This window comes from Haplochromis burtoni, unplaced genomic scaffold (genome assembly GCF_018398535.1).
Source record: "Haplochromis burtoni strain Fernald_Lab_line unplaced genomic scaffold, NCSU_Asbu1 Contig_27, whole genome shotgun sequence".
Taxonomy (NCBI): domain Eukaryota; kingdom Metazoa; phylum Chordata; class Actinopteri; order Cichliformes; family Cichlidae; genus Haplochromis; species Haplochromis burtoni.
Window position 1 is genome coordinate 3002206 of NW_024582388.1, and position 6130 is coordinate 3008335.

Consider the following 6130-nt stretch of genomic DNA (forward strand, 5'->3'; position numbering starts at 1 on the left):
TCTCTCAAATTTCATGAATTATCTTCTCACTCAGACACAACAACTGCCAAAAATCTTTGTACGTACAGGACATTTTGCATGTGCTTACATACTGTTTTCAAAACTGTTAAACTTATGGCCAAAACAATAACACAATGCAAAACTTGAAAAGACAGCAAAATCCAACAGCAATATTTTATTGAAACATATATCATAAATAACATAAATCTAAAAAATGCAGTTTGACCAGCCACAGCTGATTCTCATTGTAGATGAACATCTACACAGGTGTTACTCCTTCAAATTTTCAACTCCTTCAATTCTGGCATGCCAGAAGATTCTTTCCTAGGTGTGTTGCCCTAGATGACATAAGATGTGATGTGGATGAGAACCTGTGGCCAAATGGAGAAGACCGAGTAGAATAGCATTACTATTGTATGTGTATCAGTGGATGTTGTGTATACAAATTCTTGTATTTTGGGATTACTTAGTGCAAAAAAATAAAAATACATAAACAAATATTAACGAATTCTGCATGATGTCTGATTCATTCACATATATTGAAATTATAAACAGAGATGTGTCCTTGTTTTACACAAGGAAACACTGTGTAATGCTACATGTTGTTAGTGTTTTTCAGGTCATTGTTTTGTGGATGACAAAGTGTGTTTGTCGGCTGTCAACCTTTGCTAGTGTTCTGGAAGAATGAGTTTATTTGAGACCTGAATGAAGTGTTTTGGTAGTTGTAGTGCATTTTGAATGTGAAATGAACTGCTTTGCCAAGCTGAAGGTCAGTTAGGAGGATTGTGTGAAGTGTTTTGCAAAAGTGACCTAAGTATTGGGAAATGTGTCCTAGCGTCTGTAAAAAACTGTAAGATCTGCTGTGGCAATCGGTGCACAGCAGACCTTTAAGCTTATCCGTAGCCTGTATAATTGTATCACCATAGAAAAATTATAAATATATATATATATATTGACCTATCAGCAAATGCCTAGTATGCTAGAGGATCTAGATTGAATAATGTAAGTGTGAATGACAGCACTCAAATGATCATGATAATCGCATGATTGAAATTCACCATAGTGCCACATTTTTATTGCTCTGCAACAAATAATGACTTCATGAACCTATATAAATAGGAAGTGCTGGGCCGACCCCTCCCATACACCTGTTCTGGATAGGATCTGATCAAGGGGACAAACAATAGTGAGTATAACTAAAGAAACAATAACAATCCTAATTTACCAGAAATTTACCTTCTAAGAGAAAAGAAAAATCAAATTACCTGATGGTTCAGTAGAATTAGATTTTAAAACATATACATACATGTAAACTAACCATTACGGCCAACAGTAAAATAACATGAAACAAATTATGAATATGTTTAAGAGACAACGGGTAAATAAATACAATCCTGACATTTGTGTTTCTTTAATCTCACCAGCAGATGGCAGAGGGTGGTTTTGGAGACAGGCTGCATTGGCAAGGAGAATTTACAAATAACATTACTGTTTTTGTGCTATTCTAGCACTGGTTGCTCAAGGAAAATATGTTCCCTTACCTTTAATTGAACAGGGAAAAAGCTGCTTTCAAGCTACTCTTGGGTTGACGGTAAAGCTGAAAACAAAAACGAAAAAGTAAAAATTTAACATTAACAAGAACATTTGTTAGGTCTTTAAAATGTGTGTCTGAATACTAATTAGTTCTACAATAAGTTATTGCAGGTTGCTATCAGTCCAAACTTTGAGGACGTAAGTTATGATTGTGACTAAACTTCTCACACTAAAGAATTAAAAACTAAAAAAAGTATGGAAAAAAAACCACATCAGATCATTTTGGGGGAAATCATTCTGGATAGATAGACTGACGATGACTGTGTAATGGTTAGGTATAAAAGGATGTCACATCATTTGATGGAAATAAGTGAAAAAAAATACTTCTCATGCTCATATGCATGCCTGACAGCATTGGTGATACTCTTACTGTAACAATGGTTAGAAAAACAATCAGAAAACATGAGGGATAAAATCTCTGTGGCCTGTAAAACTATTGCTGTTTTGTTAGTTCTATCATTTCTGCCTCTCTAGTTCACCTGCAGTTAATTTAATTAACACTAAAGCAATCATTAACATGATTTTTGAAATTTTAGAAACAGGACTGAAAAAAATGAATAAATGCTGGTTGATGCATGTTGAACCTGATAAAGCTGTTTTCTGAGATTTTATATAGGAAGCAAATGCAAAAGAAGTATTTCAGATTCCAGAGAGCACGTTTTAGATGTTTCTTCAGTGTGAGGGGGTCAACTAATAACTACAAAGTTCTAAACAAAAAAGAAAAAGAAAAAAAGGAATGCAGCTAGTGAACACGTCCATCTTAAACTAATTTAAAATCATCAAAAACAAACCTATCAATCTCTGATATCTCAGAAGTTATTCTGCTTTAATCACTGTGCTCTTTGTATTATTTTGAATGTTTATGAAATAGTCAAAATATAAACAAATAGTTCCACCATAATTTAACAGGGGTTAAGTTCATTTAACATTCAAAGTAACCTAAGTATGGGGAAAGAGTACAGAAATATATACCTCAAATGAGAATTGGTTATCTTTCCAAATGCAGCAAGCTGCTAAAGTTTGGGTGAATTAAAAAGTAACCAAATATATAAAACATGTAAAAGAATAGTCAATATAATATGCTACCAATTTTTGTAGTAAATAATGTCTCATTGAAATTCAGATACAAAACTGTTTTCTCAATAAAGTGTTTTAGTAGCTACTGACAGAATTGAAGCAGTGAAACAAGGCGTTGACGGGAAGTTCATAAATAGCACAGCTGTGAGATGGGCCTGGTCCTGTGTCTCTCTGAAAACACTTCATGGTTTCACTTCTTGATTATAGAAAGCTTGAGACTCAACATCATTTTTCTTTTTGATTAAATGATGAATGATAAGTGAGTAAATGTTAAGACTTATAGAAATAATTGGTGCTTCTTTTTTGTCAGTTCAGTTTTTCTCAAACTGAACATTAAGGCAAAACTCACAAACATGGAAAGAGCAAGCCTTCATTGTATCTTATTCTGTGACTGGAAACACATATATACTAAAAATGTGTTATTACGTACTATCTGTATATTGAACTACAATCATTATATCATAAAGAATCTTTTAAGAAAGAATAATTTTGCTTTTGTTGAAAGACAGTCATATGTTTTGACATTATTTTGTGAGAAAATTATGGAAAAAACACATCTACTTGAGTGTGTAGTGAGGTTCGGGGGTGCAAACTGAAGTATGGCAAAAGCAAGCTTGTCTGCTGTTCTGCTAATTTTATTTCTCGTTCTTGTTCTCGATCTGTGAAAAGATGCCACTTCCTTTTACTTGTATTACATTTCTGTTTTTTCGTGCAAGTATTTTTGCTTAACATGTAAAATGTAAAGGGTGTTACATCCTAAAAACCCTAAAGAAGTCACTGCCAATGAAGCTATTTAACAGTGAATGCACTCTTACATCACCTGTGAGGACTAAACTTCAATATTATATGTTAAAAAGCAGATAGTCTGAAACAATTTCAACCATAATGTTTATATCTTTTTCATTTCTATAGTTCATGGGGAAAGTTAAAATGCATTACATTTTCATTCTATTGAATTCTAAATGTTTTACTAATAGTTAACTAAGAATAAATTCTAATGTCTTTCATCATATGTTTGGCCCTTCAGATAAAATGGGAACCTGTTCCTTTTAACTGTGACAAAGGAAACTTTGTGGCTAAACCTGTGAGTGGATATGGGAGATGTTTTTGTTTGTTTTTGGTTTTTAACTCATTACAAGATGTGCCTGATATCTTTGATTGTGATTTTCAACAAAAATGCCTCAAATGTTGAAGCTTTAATTAATGCATTGTTTGTGCATTAAAGCAAAATGTTAATTCATGTGCATTCTTTAATGAAGTTAGGTAAATGAATGCACAAAATCAAGCAATAAAACAGGGTTTGTGCTTACTTTTGCCCTATAAGACTGCAGCCAGTAGCTGTGAAAAAGAAAAAAAGTGAGACAGTTCTAACCCTGTCATCCTTTCATTCGTTCACAGTTCCACATTTTGGAGTCAAAGAAGTTAGAGATTCAACCATGTCTTTTGTTGTGATTGCTGTTCTGTTCTGAGACACTCGGTGGGAAACTTTCTAATCAAATGTAAATATCATGTGTGATTTTATGACTTGATCATTTAATACAGACTTGGAGCAGAACTGAGTATACATATGGTTAACCTATATGAATGTGCAATTTGAAGATATATTGTTTTTATAATTGTTTACTTCATTGTTTGAAGTCTAAAAGAAGATTTGTCAAGATACACGATGTTGACTAAAATCTGATTTAATAACTCAGGTTGTAAATCTAACATGAAAGTTCACTCAAGTACTGTAAGTGGGCCATAAACACTGACAAGATCTATTCAATAACTAGTCAGTACATTTACCAAATTTGTTATAAATGGAGTCTTAAATAAAGAAATTTAAAAGCAATGTGTTGTTTTGCTAAACTACATGACAATGAAGATGGAAGTTCTTAAAATACTGTTAAATTCTTTGTATGAATTCTGAAGTTAAGAAATTTTAGAAGATTCATTGACTATATACCTATTGTGTTTGATTTGTTTGGTACTGTCACATTTAATGTTTTAAAGGGTCACATCCTGTGTTTGGAGAGGAGGATAATATAACTCATGATGTTGTGGAATCTGACTTTGATATTAGTAACCGGACTGAATTAGACTTAACGGAAGCGAAAGACATGACTAGTGGAGTCATTTTTCCTGCTTACAAGTATGAATTGGACATGGAATACAACATTCCCATGGAAGTGGATGAATTATTTTATTGTAGGTATGTTAACAATCAAAACCAGTGCTGGGCTGCTGCTATATTACTAAAATTTTGGATGTCTCCAGTTAACCTGGTAGTGGACTCCATGTTCAACAGCTCATACTCCTGCAACCTTACTGTGACATGTGACTTTAACATCAACAGCATTTTTAAATGTAATAACAAAACTTGCCATCAAGAGGGAGGAGAGCAAAGAGAGACCTGTTGGTGGCCCAACGTTTCTCTTCATGTCTACATGTCAGATGGATCCATCATATGTAACTACAGCAATGAAGTAAACTGGACCAAGGATATGATAGAGATTGGACAGTTTTGTCCTCGAAATGTTGGTAAGTCAGATAAGCAGATTTTTTTTTTCTGATAACATTTTCCAGCCTGGAAATTCACTGTAAGCCTAAACACATTTGGATAACATGCAAACATGGAGTATGTTATTGTCTGCATGTTTGAAAAACAAACAAAAGAACCAGTAAGTAATTAATCAATATCAGTATAACTGAATATTTAATGAATGGTAACCAGTTTTTTTGGTACAGCTTTAGTACTTTCAACATATGTTGTTTTATTACAGGCTCTAAAACACATACATCAAAAATTACATTGTGAATCAAATGGTCTCCACATCCAGTGAGAGGTATTACTGGTTTTATCCTTTCTCAATGTGCTGTAAAGGCAAAGTCTGGTTTTGCTCTGTGTTTCAGGTTCTGAGAGTTTCTCTGACGGTGTCTCCGTCTGTATGGTGAAGACAGTCGTGTTCTCTGTTGGTCTGATCATCATGGTCTTTGCTGTCATCACTGTTCACCTCATAGAGAAACTTCAGAAGCAAAACTAAAGAAAAAAAAGGGACGCACATCTACCCATAAAACTGTTCATGTACCTTTACAAGAACTTCACAGGGCATGTATGATTAGCTGTGAATGAAGTCCACCAAATGCTTAATTTATAAATAGAACTTGCTGATGTGTTTTTTAGGATTTAATCTGAGGAAAAAGTGTCTGGGAGGCTAAGCAGGTTTTTGACTTTTGAATGTTTGGTATATATCACTTTTGATTGCAGACATTTCTCCTGTTTGCTATTTATTCCTGCTGTCTACTATTTCTATTTTATTCCAGCACAGTTGGTGTGCAGCCCCTTAATTTAGTTGTTTGTGTACAATGACACTAAAGCGCTATTCTATTCTATTCTATTCTATTCTATTCTATTCTATTCTATTCTATTCTATTCTATTCTATTCTACATGTGTCTTTGATATCACCACCAGAGGGC

General features: G+C 33.6%; 1 protein-coding gene across 2 annotated transcripts in view; it reads left to right on the forward strand.

The window, feature by feature from the left end:
• The window catches only part of LOC121814216, an 8718-nt gene that overhangs the window by 394 nt on the left and 2194 nt on the right, over positions 1 to 6130 (forward strand). The gene's annotated exons all lie outside the window — the stretch shown is intronic.